This window comes from Schistocerca gregaria, chromosome 6 (genome assembly GCF_023897955.1).
Source record: "Schistocerca gregaria isolate iqSchGreg1 chromosome 6, iqSchGreg1.2, whole genome shotgun sequence".
NCBI classification, from domain to species: Eukaryota; Metazoa; Arthropoda; class Insecta; order Orthoptera; family Acrididae; genus Schistocerca; species Schistocerca gregaria.
Genome location: NC_064925.1, coordinates 526,559,812 through 526,576,663, shown reverse-complemented (window position 1 = coordinate 526,576,663; position 16,852 = coordinate 526,559,812).

Below are 16,852 nucleotides of genomic sequence, written 5' to 3'. Positions count from 1 at the left end.
GGATAACATCGTTGTTATCGACAACTGGAAATATAAGTGTTTATACAAGTTTCTTTTTCAGTTCAAGAAGGAAGAGCTTTTCATATTTTTGTGGGGCATGGAAAGATGCTGATGCCTTCTTGCACATTGCTGTTACGTGCTCAGTCCAATTTAGATTTTCATCTGTTATTGCTCCGAGATCCTTTGCTCAAGGAGAGAAGGTGGAATTTGTTCCATTTACTGTTAACGACGGTAGGGATACCCGATCTTTAGGGCTAATGAGCTTAGAATGACCAGCCAGTACTGCTTGGGTTTTGAAAGAGTTGAGATATATCCGGCGCCCATTTTGATAGTGCACACAGCCCGGTGTTGAGATTCTCGATAGTTGTCTTCAGGTTTATTGGTTGTTGGTTTTGCTTCTGGATACAGCTGCAGGTCATCAGCGTACATTCGGTACCTGAAACAGGACAAAACTAATGGCAAATCATTTACGTACAACGAAAGAGTACAGGACCTAATACCGCACCCTGGGGGACGCCTGATACTACCTGCCTCCAATGTGAATTTATGGTGGTGGACATGACGCATTGCTGGCGATACCACAGGTCTGAGCTAAACCATTGCGTTGTACTTGCCGAGAAACTTAGCCGACGGTGTCAAAGGCTTTGCTGACGTCTAAGAAGTACGTGGTAGTTGCCTCTTGATACAAGCTTCAAGGCAGTCTATTACCTCTGTTAAGGCACATGTTGGGCTGCGATATTTACTGAAGCCTATTGGTATTCGTCTAGTAAATTGTTTGTACAAGAGGAAGAACTATATACGGATGGCCGGGGTAGGGAATTAACTCGCCGTCCTCCACAGTGTTAGGCCACTTCCACGCCACCTCACTCTGTGTTTAAACAGAAGGTGGACCGAACATTCGAGTAGAATTCGAGATTAAGATGTTCCCAAAACACCTCCGTTACGTTTTCGTATGGTCCATATCGACATGTTGTGATGCCAGTAACGCGAGTCTTAATTACTTCGATGTCTGTTGTCTTGCCTAACGAATAAAGAGAAGAGCGTCTTCTATGCTATCTCCTATACACATGAACACAGTTTCCCAGCCCTGAGAGAATGAGCTATACATTATTAGTATTACATTTATATCATGTATATTAGATTTCACGAAAATCAGTATCCTACGTCTAAATCTGCATGGATACTCTGGAAATCACATTTAAGTGTCTGGCAGATCCTAAAACTGATACTATTTATGAGACTTTAACCTATAACCCGCAACATCCTTGGCACAGTGGATACAGCGGTTCCCGTGAAATCACCGAAGTTAAGCGCTGTTGGGCGTGGCCGGCTCTTGGACGGGTGACCATCCAGCCGCCATGAGCTATTGCCAATTTTCGGGGTGCGCTCAGCCTCGTGATGCCAATTGAGGAGCCACTCGACCGACTAGTAGCGGCTTCGGTCAAGAATCCCATCATAACGACCGGGAGAGCGGTATGCTGACCCCATGCCGCACCTATCCACATACACCTCTGAGGATGACACGGCTGTCGGATGGTCCCGGTAGGCCAGTAGTGGCCTGAAGACGGAGTGTTTTTTTTTTTAACCTATAGTGCTACAGATGATGTTCCATTTTGATTGAAGTTATTTTCTTCGATTCGGTTATGGTGGGTTGTTTCTGTCAGGATATTGTAAATACCTCCACTTCATCAACATACTGTGCCATTTTGTTTCGGCACCTGTAACGACGTGCTACGGTCATGGAGATATGATAGACGGAGAGGGTGCTACACCTTCAGACTTAAACTGTACATTGATTTGAAACCGGTATCGCCATGACAGGTGCCTCGAAACATTAGCAGACTACAGTTCACCATTGCTTCCTGTCGTGTGCTCGCAACAGCTGTTTTAAATAGAAAATGTTACACACCTTAGTGTTCAACACAAAATCAGAAAGGTATTTTTAGATGTTTTCAGGTCTCACATGTGAATTTGAACTAGTAATTCGACACATTTCGCCTCATTAATGTAATTTACTATTTGTTCTACATTTCAAATAACTAAGAAGAGTAAAAGGTGGTATGAAAAGGCTGCTTTCGTAATACAACATTTTTCTTAATACGGACTGACGGAACTGATGTTCGTTCTATGTTCTCTTCCCGAAAATGCTGAAAACATACGCTCTAAGAAAAATTAAAAAAGAAGACGCTCCACGAAAGAACTATCAGGATGGGACGGAAATCGGCAGGTATGATGTACATCTACAGACAAACAAATGATTGCAGTTTCACAAAAATTGGAAGATTTATTGAAGAGAAAGAGCTTCACAAACTGGACAAGTCAATAACGCGTTGGTCCACCTCTGACTTGCTCAGTTTGTGAAGCTATTTCTCTTCAATAAATCATGCAATTGTGATAATTTTTTTGCCTGTACATGTACATGACATCTACCAATTCCCGTCCCATTCGTACAACTCCTTCGTGGTGCTTCCTTTTTTTCTTAAAATGTATTTTGCTACCTTTGGTCGACTTCCTACCTTTCCTTCTCACAGTGCTCATCCTGAGAGCTTTTCGAATTGATCTGATTGGATATTCAAAATCAAATGACAGAAATAAAACCACTATAATGAAACTAAACAGCGCAGTCAGTATTGATGTATACAGGGTGGTCCACTGATAGTGACCGGGCCAAATATCTCACGAAATAAGCGTCAAACGACAAAACTACAAAGAACTAAACTCGTCTTGGTTGAAGGGGGAAACCTGATGGCGCTATGGTTAGCCCGCTAGATGGCGCTGCCATAGGTCAAACTGATGTCAACTGCGTTTTTTAAAATAGGAACCCCCATTTTTATTACATATTCGTGTAGTACGTAAAGAAATATGAATGTTTAAGTTGGACCACTTTTTTCTCTGTGTGATAGATGGCGCTGTAATAGTCACAAACGTATAAGTACGTGGTATTACGTAACATTCCGCCAGTGAGGACGGTATTTGCTTCGTGATACATTACCCATGTTAAAATTGACTGTTTACCAATTGCGGAAAAGGTCGATATCGTGTTGATGTATGGCTATAGTGATCAAAATGCCCAACGGGCGTGTACTACGTATGCTGCTCGGTATCCTGGACGACATCATCCGAGTGTCCGGACCGTTCGCCGGATAGTTACGTTATTTAAGGAAACAGGAAGTGTTCAACCACATGTGAAACGTCAGCCACGACCTGCAACAAATGATGATGCCCAAGTAGGTGTTTTAGCAGCTGTCGTCGCTAATCCGCACATCAGTAGCAGACAAATTGCGCGAGAGTCGGGAATCTCAAAAAAGTCGGTGTTAAGAATGCTACATCGACATCGATTGCACCCGTACCATATTTCTATGCACCAGGAATTGCATGGTGACGACTTTGAATGTCGTGTACAGTGCTGCCACTGGGCACAAGAGAAATTACGGGACGATGACAGATATTTTGCACGCGTTCTATTTAGCGACGAAGCGTCATTCACCAACAGCGGTAACGTAAACCGGCATAATACGCACTATTGAGCAACGGAAAATCCACGATAGCTTTATCAACTGGAACGTCAGTGACCTTTTAGGGCTAATGTACGGTGCGGCATCATGGGAGGAAGGATAATTAGCAATTTATCGATGGCAATCTAAATGGTGCACTGTACGGTGATTTGCTACGTAATGTTCTACCGATGTTACTACAAGATGTTTCATTGCATGACAGAATGGCGATGTACTTCCAACATGATGGATGTCCGGCACACAGCTCGCGTGCGGTTGAAGCGGTATCGAATAGCATATTTCATGACAGGTCTATTGGTCGTCGAAGCACCATACCATGGCCCGCGCGTTCACCGGATCTGACGTCCCTGGATTTCTTTCTGTGGCGAAAGTTGAAGGATATTTGTTATCGTGATCTACCGACAACGTCTGACAACATGCGTCAGCGCATTGTCAGTGCCTGTGCGAACATTACTGAAAGCGAACTACTCGCTGTTGAGAGGAATGTCGTTACACATATTGTCAAATGCATTGAGGATGACGGACATCATTTTGAGCATTTATTGCATTAATGTGGTATTTAGAGGTAATCACGCTGTAACAGCATGCGTTCTCAGAAACGATAAGTTCACAAAGGTACATGTATCACATTGGAACAACCGAAATAAAATGTTCAAACGTACCTACGTTCTGCATTTTAATTTAAAAAACCTATCTCTTACCAACTGCTCGTCTAAAATTGTGAGCCATGTGTTTGAAATTATTGCAGCGCCGTCTATAACGAAGCGAAAAAAGTGGTCCAACTAAAACATTCATATTTCTTTACGTACTAAACGAGTAAAATGGAGGTTCCTATTTTTAAAAAACGCAGTTGGTATCCGTTTGACCTATGGCAGCGCCATCTAGCGGGCCAACCACAGCGCCATCTGGCTTCCCACTTCAAGCTAGACAAGTTGCGTTCTTCGTAGTTTTTTCGTTTGACGCTTATTTCGTGAGACATTTGGCCCGGTCACGATCAATGGACCACCCTGTATATAAGAAAATTTAGGTTTAACATGTCCACTTGCGAATGAAATGTGACTCCTTTATATTTTGGTCTATAATCGGAATGATTAGTACACTCGTAATGAAGAAAGATGGAATTTTTGGTTGAAATCTGCCCACCACTAGGTAGTGTTTGGGGCAGTTAAGAAGGCGGACGAGGCATCACGTTTGTGACTGCATGACGACTCACGACAACTTCCCCACTCCATAGCTGCAGTACTGAGGTGCGAGTATTTCACTATTTCACTGTGTGTAACAGCACTTCGGAGAAGTACCCGAAAACGAACAAAGACCAATCACACAACTTTGTTTCATTAGAAGTGATAATCAATGCTCTGTGACTACCCCTAGTACGAGAGTCACTCCAAAAGAAATGCACACTATTTTTGTAAAAATATAGTTTTCATTCTGTATGTGTGAAAGTTTTACAGTGTGTAGATACGTCCTTCCCGCTTGTTTTCAAACTTAGTTCAACCTGTTCCCGAGAGTGGCTCCATCACAGATTGTCTTCAAGATGGCTACTACACTTGACCTTCGTCAGAAGCAACGTGCTGTCATAGAATTCCTGTGCTGTGAAAACGAGACAGTGGGAAACATCCACGAGTGGTTGAAAAAGGTGTATGGAGATGCTCCTGTCGATCGCAGTACACATAGTCGGTGGGCAAGCAGGTTACGCGTTGAAAGCGGGAACGGCAATATTGAGGATTGTCCTCGCGGCGGCAGGCCTCGTACTGCACACGCTCCAGACAATGTGCAGAGAGTTAACGAATTGGTGACTGCTGACAGACGCATCACAGTGAACGAATTGTCACGTTGCGTTGGGATAAGGGAAAGAAGTGTTTGCTGAATTCTGAAAGCGTTGGCGTTAAAAAAAGTTTGTGCCAGGTGGGTTCGCACGATATTGACAGTGGCTCACAAATAAACAAGAAAAACGGTATGCAGCGAAGTTTTGGAACAGTACGAGAATGGTGGAGACGAATTTCTTGGAAGAATTGTGACAGGTGATGAAATATGGCTCTATCATTTTTCACCAGAGACGAAGAAGCAATCAATAGAGTGGCATCATGCAAATTCACTCAAGAAAAAAAATCAAAACTACGCCTTCTGCTGGAAAAGTTATGGCTACAGTGTTTTTCGATTCCGAAGGACTCTTGCTTGTGGACATTATGCCAAGTGGAACCACCATAAATTCTGATGCAAATGTGACTACACTGAAGAAACTTCAAGCTCGACTGAGTCGTGTTCAACCACATCGGTAAAGGAGGATGTTTTTCTGTTGCACGACAATGCACGGCCACATGTCAGTCAAAAAACCATGGAGCGATCACAAAACTCTGATGGACAACACTGAAACACCTGACTTACAGTCCTGACCTGGCTCCATGTGACTATCATGGTTCAAATGGCTCTGAGCACTATGGGACTTAACATCTATGGACATCAGTGCCCTAGAACTTAGAACTAATTAAAACTAAGTAACGTAAGGACATCACACAACAACCAGTCATCACGAGCAGAGAAAATCCCTGACCCCACCGGGAATCGAACCCGGAAAGCCGGGCGCGGGAAGCGAGAATGCTACCGCACGACCATGAGCTGCGGACTGTGACTATCATCTCTTTGGGAATCTGAAAGACTCTCTTCGTGGAACAAGGTTTGAAGATGATGACTCCCTTGTGGACGCTGCCAAACAGTGACTTCAATAGGTTGGTCCAGAATTTTACCGTGCGGGTATACAGGCGCTAGTTCCAAGGCAGTTAAGAGGGATGGAAATCACGTGGATAAATGGAAATATTGTTCCTAAAGCATGTATGTAGACACTGTAAAGCTTTCAAACATGTAGAATAAAAGATGTATTTTTAAAAAAATAGAGTGCATTTCTTTTGGAGTGACCCTCGTACATAGGACCTAGCTGAATCACTCGTCTGACTTTTGTTCGTTTCCTGGAGTAACCAACACGAAACTTCGGAGTCGCGTAGTCATGGTCCAAGAAAGTGGACGTCGTCCTAAGCACCAAACGGGCGCACGAGAAGCGACGGTACGGCGTCAGTAGAGGGCGTTTGGGACCTCATCACAGTCCGGCTGCGTCGGTGTCCGGCCGCTCTCTCTCCAGCTCGGAGAAACGCCGCCTGTCGGGAGTTCGGCGAATCGGGCCGCGACGTCCCGGGCCGGCAGCCACCGTTAGGGCGGTGTGGGTGGACGCCTGCTGCATCGCCGGGAGGTGGAGGAGGAGGGAGGAGGGTCAAGCCGGGCCATCGACTGCCGAAAACAGCTGGCGGATGCGGCGGCGCGTGCGCGCAATGCCTAGCAGCCAGCAGGTAGCGGCCGTCGCTCACGGCTCACTGGCAGCCACGCGAGCGCCTCCACCAGGGAGGCGGTGCAACGCCCTCGGCATTGGCGGCCAGCGCGGCAGGGGCTACCAGCAGCACTCTGCTCTGTTAGCCACGGTGTCTTGTAAGCAGGTAATCCGAGGGAAGCTCCGCTAATCCACCCGTCTCAACTCAACAACGAAGTAATGGCCGCTATCGACAGGGGCTCTCAAGTTGATTCCGTATTTCTAGATTCCCGGAAAGCTTTTGACAGCGTTCCTCACAAGCGACTTCTAATCAAGCTGCCGGCCTATGGGGTATCGTCTCAGTTCTGCGACTGGATTCGTGATTTCCTGCCAGGAAGGTCGCAATTCGTAGTAATAGACGGCAAATCATCGAGTAAAACAGAAGTGATATGAGGTGTTCCCCAGGGAAACGTCCTGGGACCTCTGCTGTTCCTGATCTATATAAATGACCTGGGTGACAATCTGAGCGGTTCTCTTAGGTTGTTCGCAGATGATGCTGTAATTTACCGTCTAGTAAGGTCATCCGAAGACCAGCATCAGTTGCAAAGCGATTTAGAAAAGATTACTGTATGGTGTGGCAGGTGGCAGTTGACGCTAAATAACGAAAAGTGTGAGGTGATCCACATGAGTTCCAGAAGAAATAGGTTGGAATTCGATTACTCGATAAATAGTACAATTCTCAAGGCAGTCAATTTAACTAAGTACCTGAGTGTTAAAATTACGAACAACTTCAGTTAGAAAGATCACATAGATAATATTGTGGGGAAGGCGAGCCAAAGGTTGCGTTTCATTGGCAGGACACTTAGAAGATGCAACAAGTCCACTAAAGAGACAGCTTACACTACACTCGTTCGTCCTCTGTTAGAATATTGCTGCGCGGTGGGGGATCCTTACCAGGTGGGATTGCCGGAGGACATCGAAAGGGTGATAAAAAGGGCAGCTCGTTTTGTATTATCACGTAATAGGGGAAAGAGTGTGACAGATATGATACGCGAGTTGGGATGGAAGTCATTAAATCAAAGACGTTTTTCGTCGCGGCGAGGTCTATTTACGAAATTTCAGTCTCCAATTTTCTCTTCCGAATGCGAAAATATTTTGTTGAGCCCAACCTACATAGGTAGGAATGATCATCAAAATAAAATAAGAGAAATCAGAGCTCGAACAGAAAGGTTTAGGTGTTCGTTTTTCCCGCACGCTGTTCGGGAGTGGAATGGTAGAGAGATAGTATGATTGTGGTTCGATGAACCCTCTGCCATGCTCTTAAATGTGAATTGCAGAATAGTCATGTAGATGTACAAACAACAAAATTAGCACAGCTCTAGACAAAAAAAGTGAAGTAGCTGGAATTTTCTGCTTTCGATTGCGTAAATCATTCCTTGCTAATCCGCAAACTAGAAAAATGTGGGATTAAGGGTGCAGTACTTCAATGGCTTACTTCTGGCTCATCTAATAGAAAACAAAGAACAATCATATCTTCAAATGGTGTAAACTACCATTCAGACTGGAAAACAGTAACACAGGGTGTCCCGCAAGGTTCGATCCTCGGTCCAATTCTCTTTCTATTGCATGTCAACGAGTTACCGTTAAACATAAATTCACCATCCGTTCTGTTTGCTGATGACACGTCTGTCTTGATAGAAAGCGAAGAAACAGAAACGATTCCTGATAGAGTCACTGGTCCATTAGACAGGCTAGAGTCATGGTACCAGTTACATGGTCTGAAGCGTAACATATCAAAAACAAACTTGATTGAATTCAGAACCAAACAGTCAAGAGACCAGGAAATTAGTATATATCATAAAAGTGAAGAGTTAACAGAAGTGCATTCTGCCAAATTTCTAGGTCTACACCTCGATAAGAATTTAAACTGAAACACACATATTGAGTACCTGTGCAGCAAACTGGGTAGCTTTACATATGCTATGCATATATTATCAAGTGCTACTAATATGTCCGCCCGAAAAGTAGCATATCTAAGTTACTTTGAATCAGTGACAAGATTGGCATTATTTTCTGGGGGAGCTCCATTAATATATCTCGTGTACTGAAGCTCCAGAAGAAAATTATCAGAAATATGTGCATTGCACAGCATAGAGAATCATGTCGTCCATTATTACGGAAACTAAATATTTTGACTGTCCCCTCCATATACATATATGAGCTAATAATAATTTTACACAAAAAACCGGAATTGTTCATTAGAAACCAATTTTCTCATCCATACAGTAGAAGGAATAAAGATAATTTTATGCTTTCTGCCCATAGATTGAAATTATATGCTCAGACCCCACAATATATGGACACAAAGAACTACAATAAACTTAAAGGCAAAAACATTCTAAACATGGAAATAGGGATACTAAAAAACAAATTACATGGAATTCTTATACAAAAATGTTATTACTCATTAGAAGAGTTCATGGAAGATGAACTGATAATTTGATCAGAACCCAACTGAAAATTAGCATTATATTGTGAAGAAAAACTGTCCATTATCAAGAAAGATATTTACCTATGCTGGAAAATAATAAAATATAGATACTGCTACATAAACTAAATATAGGTTTAAAAATTAATGTTAGATTCTAGTTTGTAATTTTGGACGTGTCTCCTGTACCATAATCACATGATTTGTAAGTGTATGTTATGAGACTAATAAATCACCATTCACAATCGTCAGGCAGGAAGAAGAGCGAAGCGCTCTTACATCATGCACTGATGAAGCGAGCTTGAGATGCTCGAACACGGACAGTAATGGCAACCTTTTTACAATCGGAAGTGATCATAATTTATCTCATTTCTGACTAACGCACTCACAAAATCTTTACTTATGATCGGATCGTCAGAAAATACAAAAGAATGCATAAAAACCACATTAAAAACGCGAAATTTAAAAATCGTATCTCTTCTACTTCGCAAAGCATACTTTAAAATAAGCATAGAATTTGGTACATATCCGTGGATCGTCATACGTTTCATGTAATGTACCTAAGATACATTATCATACTAACTAAAACGCAAAGAGTATGCACGTATGTAGGCCATATAAGCCGTATACAAATGTTCTTAGTGCTACGTTGGTGCAGTTCATACTAACTAAAAGGCTAGGAGTATGCACGTTTGTAGGCCACATAACCGTATACAGATGTTCTTAGTGCTACGTTGGGCCAGTTCCCTATTTGTCACTTCAAAACACGAAAACAATTTTCTTTATAGTTATAGTCCACATATCTTTATCAGTATTGCCAAGAAGAAGATGTTGTTGTGGTATTCAGTCCAGAGACTGGTTTGATGCAGCTCTCCATGCTACTCTATCCTGTGCAAGCTTCTTCATCTCGCAGTACCTACTGAAACCTACATCCTTCTGAATCTGTTTATTGTATTCATCTCTTGGACTCCCTCTACGACTTTTACCCTCCACGCTGCCCTCCAGTACTAAATTGGTGATCTCCTGATATCTCAGAATATGCCCTACCAACCGATCCCTCCTTCTAGTCAAGTTGTGCCACAAGCTCCTCTTCTCCCCAATTCTATTCAATACCTCTTCGTTAGTTATGTGATCTACCCATCTAATTTTCAGCTTTCTTCTGTTGCACCACATTTCGAAAGCTTCTATTCTCTTCTTGTCCAAACTATTTATCATCCACGTTTCACTTCCATACGTGACTACACTCCATACAAGTACTTTCAGAAACGGCTTCCTGACACTTAAATCTATACTCATTGTTAATAAATTTCTCTTCTTCAGAAACGCTTTCCTTGCCATTGCCAGTCTACATATTATATCCTCTCTATTTCGACCATCATCAGTTATTTTGCTCCCCAAATAGCAAAACTCGTTTCCTACTTTAAGCGTCTCATTTCCTAATCTAATTCCCGCAGCATCACCCGATTTAATTCGACGACATTCCATTATCCTCGTTTTCCTTTTGTTGATGTTCATCTTATATCTTCCTTTCAAGACACAGTCTTGAAAGAAGAAGGTATAGGGGCATTATACGAGGGTGAATCAAATGAAAACTTTAAATTTGTAATAACAAATCGAAATTTCGCGCCGTTATCCTGTAAGTTGGTGAGTGTGCTACAAACAGAGTGCAGAATGGCCTGTAGGTGGCAGCATAGTGCAGATGCACACACTCCGTCGCAGTCGTAGCACAAAGATGGCTGCCCCACTTGCGACTTGCACCAGGGGAGAACAGTAGTAGTAGTAGTAGTAGTTTTATTCATCCGTAGATCTCTTTTTACAAGGATATAGGACATGTCAAAGTATTTACAAGCTTAGATCAATTTACAATAAGCTAATTCGCATACACATATATTTACAGACTTCTAGTTAGAGACAATCATTAGATTTTACTCCTGGTATACAATAATTTATTTACAAATAACTCATTAAATAATGTAATGCCACACTATTCACTCATATTTCACTATCAGTCACTGCACACACTATACACACATTGTTTCATAACACTTCACTCACTACACACACACACACACACACACACACACACACACACACACACACACAGGTGATCCTTGGGCCATTTTCTGTACTGCAAGTTCCCATTTGCTATCCTGAAAAACTGAGTCAGCATCCCTTCATAATGAGTGAGATGTTGAGCTCAGAAAGAGGAAGAGGTGTTAGTATTGTACTATGCATAGCTTGAGGGGAGAGTGTCTCTAGAAAGGAAAAAAGAAGAAAAATAATAAAGTGAAGGTGTAATGTGGAATATTGGATGTTTTATAATCATCATTATTATTATTATTTGTTTGTATAACATTTTTTATCAAACCCCTACTCTGCTTTATCTAAGTAATCCTTCAATGTATAAAATGTATTGCATAACAGGTACTTTTTAGCTGCCTTCTTAAATAAGTGTATTTTTGAAATTTCTTTAATCTCTTTTGGTAATTTATTGTACAGTTTTATTCCTTGGTAGAAAATGCTGTTTTGAGTTTTATGTTTATTTTTTCTTGGTAAATGTAAGTTGAGTCTATCTCTTGTTGCATGGTCATGGACAGAGCTGTTTGTGCAGTAATTGCCAATGTTACTTTTGATGTGTACAACTGACTGGTAAATGTGTTCACATGGAGCAGTTAAAATTCCCAGTGTTTTGAACAGATCTTTACAATGAGCTCGACTACTATTTCTGGTTATTATTCTTATGGCTCTTTTCTGGAGTTTGAAAATTGTGTTCATATTTTGTGGATTTGTTCCCCAAAAAAGAATGCCATAGCTAAGAATTGAGTGTACATATGAATAATATGTAACTAAAAGACACTGCATGTTACACACAGATGATAGAATTCTAAGGACATAAAATGCTGATGACATTCTGTTTGCAAGTACCTTTGTGTGTTCGCACCACTTCAGCTGAGAGTCAATATTCATTCCTAGAAATTTTGCATTTGTTACACAGTCTATAGAGGTGCCATCTACATTTAATTTAACATTGTCATTTTTCCTCTTCAAACTGAAGTTCATGGCATAGTTTTCTTTATGTTTAATGTCAATTTGTTGCTTATTGACCAATCGTAAACTTCCTTGAGAGTTTCATTTGCTTTCTCAGTAAGGAGTTCTCTTGTTCTCTCAGTGACTATAATATTGCTGTCATCAGTGAAGAGAATTTTCTCACCATGAGTAACACTACTGGGAAAGTCGTTGATGTATATCAGGAATAGTATTGGTCCTAATATGCTACCTTGTGGAACCCCTATACTAATATGTTTTGGTTCTGATAAGTATTTTACTAAATATTTAGATCTATTTGAAGTATGTGTTATCTCTACTCTTTGTACCCTATCTGTTAGGTATGATCGAAACCAGTCATTAGCTACCCCTCTTATTCCTAATGCTTCTAATTTATTTAATAGAATCTTGTGGTCGACTGTATCAAAAGCCTTAGAAAGATCCAAAAATATGCCTGTGACACACTCATCTTTATCAAGAGCATTAAGTACAACTTTTGTGAATTCTACTATGGCTGACTCCGTATTTTTGCCACTTCGAAAACCAAACTGTGATTTGCTTAAAAGATTGTATTTATTCAGATAATTCATTAATCTGTCTTTCATAATTGCTTCTATTATTTTTGAGAATGCTGACAGCAGGGAAATGGGCCGGTAATATTCTATGTCTTCTGCATTACCTTTCTTAAGCAAAGGTACAACTCTTGCCTGTTTTAGCAGCTCTGGAAATGTCCCTGATGTGAAAGGATTCATTTATTATATTTGTTAATGGGCCTTGTATAATCCCTATGCATTGTTTCAGTACACACATTGGTACATCATCTAAGCCTTCTGACTTTTTATTTTTTAGCTTTTGAACAGTTTTATTGACTTCATTCTCTGTGGTTGGAAGTAACATCATTGTTTCTAGTGCAACAATTTTTGCAGGTGTTATATTTGTTTTGGGGAGTTTTTGCTGTAACTTCTCTGCAATACTTGAAAAATGCTCGTTTACATAGTTTGCTAAGTGTTGTGGATCATTTATTACCTTATCCCCCTCCCTTAGCAGTATGTTATTCTGCGTTTGTTTGCCTCTCCCCGTTTCCTTTTTTATAACATCCCAGACTGCTTTGCTTTTATTCTCTGCATTATATATTATTTTGTCATTAAATGACTTTTTTGCAGCAATCAGCACCTTCCTATAAATCTTTTTGTATCTATGATAGAAATTTAAGAATTCTGGATCATTGTGAATCTTTTTCATGGAACTGAGGTGTTTAAGTGTTTGGGAGGACTTCTTAATACCTGCTGTTATCCATCTGTTTTTCGAGATGTTGATACAGTCATGCATACTTTTGGAAATGCTGTTTCAAAGTTCAATTTAAACAATGTGGAGAATTTGGAGAATTTCATATTCACATTGGTTTCCTTATACACTTCATCCCAGCTTTGTTTTTCTAGTTCTTTTGAAAAATCTTTTATTTTGATTTCTGATAGATGTCGTTTATAGGCTTGTAGTTTAGGGAATGATTCGATGCCTGATTTTACTGTTGTTATTTGACAGAGATGGTCTGATAGTCCGAGATCTTTTACAGCTACATCACATTTTTCCCTGTCTATATTTGTGGCCACATGGTCAATTACTGATGCAGTCATTGTAGTAACCCTTGTTGCACTATTGACCAATAGGGACATGCCAAAACTTTGAAGGATATTTATGAAGGTGCTGCTGGATTCATTTATGATATTAGTGTTGATGTTTATGTCCCCACACAGAATTATGTTGACCTTTGTACTTGAGACTTTATCTAGAACTTCTGTTAATTTATTGAAAAAAGTGTCCACACTACCACTGGGAGATCTATACACACAAAATGATTAATTTCTTGGTGATATCGAGCCCTGATAATTCAATAGCTGATATTTCAATGTGTTTGTCTTCACTTACTGTACTGAGGTCATGTCTAGATTTGAACTGTGTTCCTTTTCTGATATAAATGCATGATCCTCCACCCCTTGAAGTAGTTCTGCAGTAAGAGTTTGCCCTTTCATACAATGATAATACTACATGTTGGATTTCTGTGTCTCTACACCAGTGCTCAGTAATACAAACTACTGTGCAGTTCAAAGATTGGAGCTCAACTTCTAATGCTTGTATTTTATTTTTTATTGATTGCATGTTTTGATGGAGGATTGTTAAGTCTGTGAAATGCCCCATGTTACTCTTTCCGGTGGTTTGTTTTTCTTTGTGACATCTGGTATGTGTGATTTTTGAAGTGTTATAATCTGTCTTGTGAGTGATTGTTTCAGTATTTTTTGAACTGCTAGAGATACTCTTTAGGCAGGGGAACCTGTTGTCTGGATTTATCCTAAAAAAGACCTACTTTTCCTACCTACAGCGTTCTGTTATTCGGTTTTTGAGTAGTGAAGGTGTGAAACCCATTGAAATTCATCGACGAATGAAGGTTCAGTACGGTGATGCATGTTTGTCAGAGCAGCAAGTCTACGAATGGAGTAGGAAGTTCGCAAATGGTGTGACTTCAGTGGAAGATGCTTCTCGCTCAGGTCAGGCACAACGAGTTGTGACTCCACAGAACATTGCAGCAGTTGAAGCCGTAGTGAAGGAAAACCGTCGAGTCTCACTGAATGACATTGCAGCATGTCTACAGATTAGTCATGGGTCAGCACACCACATTGTGCATGATGTGCTCCAGTTTCACAAAGTGCCTGCTGGATGGGTGCCACAGCAACTGACTCCTGAAATGAGACAACGACGTGTTGATGCTTGTGAAGTGCTTCTTCGGCGCTTTGAATCAGAAGGTGATGGCTTCCTTGCAAGAATCGTTACTGGAGACGAAACCTGGGTTCACTTCCACCAACTGGAACCGAAGAGAGCGGGAAAGGAATGGCACGATTCCTCATCACCAAAACCAATTAAGTTTCGAACAGAACCATCAGCACGGAAAGTTATGCTGACTGTCTTCATGAACGAAAAAGGCGTCATTTTGGAGCATTACATGCCTAAAGGGACCACTGTCACCAGTGCATCAAACACAGATCTCTTAAAAAATCATCTGGGGCCTGCAATCAAACCAAAGCGACGTGGATTGCTGTCAACAGGTGTCCTTTAGCAACATGACAATGCAAGGCCCCACACTGCCAGTACAACAGTTGCAACAATCACAGACCTGCATTTTGAGTGTCTTCCTCATCCACCATACTCACCAGATCTTGCCCCAAGTGATTTCCATATGTTTGGACCACTCAAAGACGCAATGGGAGGAAAGAAGTTCCGTTCTGATGAATAGGTGCGCCACACGTTGCATGAGTGGTTGCGCAGACTACCAAAAGAATTTTTTTTTTCTAAAGGAAGTTATGCACTTTGTAAGCGCTGGAGGACTTGCATTGAGCGTGGAGGAGATTATGTTGAAAAGTGATACAGCTTTGTACCACTTCTGCACAATAAATAACATTTATAAAAATATTTAAGGTTTTCATTTGACTCACCCTCGCAAAAGGAAGATATATTTTGAAAGGGTGGAATAAGCATCATAGAACAACCCGCGTAATAGCAAACAAACAAAATTTAAGGTGATAACGTATGTATATACAAAAAGGTACGGCCAAACTTTCAGGAAACATTCCTCTCACACAAAGAAAGAAAATATGTTATGTGGACATGTGTCTGGAAACGCTTACTTTCCATGTTAGAGCTCATTTTATTACTTCTCTTCAAATCACATTAATCATGGAATGGAAACACACAGCAACAGAACTTACCAGCGTGACTTCAAACACTTTGTTACAGGAGATGTTCAAAATGTCCTCCGTTAGCGAGGACACATGCATCCACCCTCCGTCGCATGGAATCCCTGATGCGCTGATGCAGCCCTGGAGAATGGCGTTTTGTACCACAGCTGTCCACAATACGAGCACGAAGAGTCTCTACATTTGGCACTGGGGTTGCATAGACAAGAGCTTTCAAATGCCCCCATAAATGAGAGTCAAGAGGGTTGACGTCAGGAGAGCGTGGAGGCCATGGAATTGGTCTGCCTCTACCAATCCATCGGTCACCGAATCTGTTGTTGAGAAGCGTACGAGCACTTCGACTGAAATGTGCAGCAGCTGCATCGTGCATGAACCACATGTTGTGTCATACTTGTAAAGGCACATGTTCTAGCAGCATAGGTAGAGTATCCCGTATGAAATCATGATAACGTGCTCCATTGAGCGTAGGTGGAAGAACATGGGGCCCAATCAAGACATCACCATCAATGCCTTCCCAAACGTTTACAGAAAATCTGTGTTGATGACGTGATTGCACAATTGCGTGCGGATTCTCGTCAGCCCACACTTGTTGATTGTGAAAATTTACAATTTGATCACGTTGGAATGAAGCCTCATCCGTAAAGAGAACATTTGCACTGAAATGAGAATTGACACATTGTCGGATGAACCATTCGCAGAAGTGTACCCGTGGAGGCCAATCAGCTGCTGATAGTGCCTGCACACGCTGTACATGGTACGG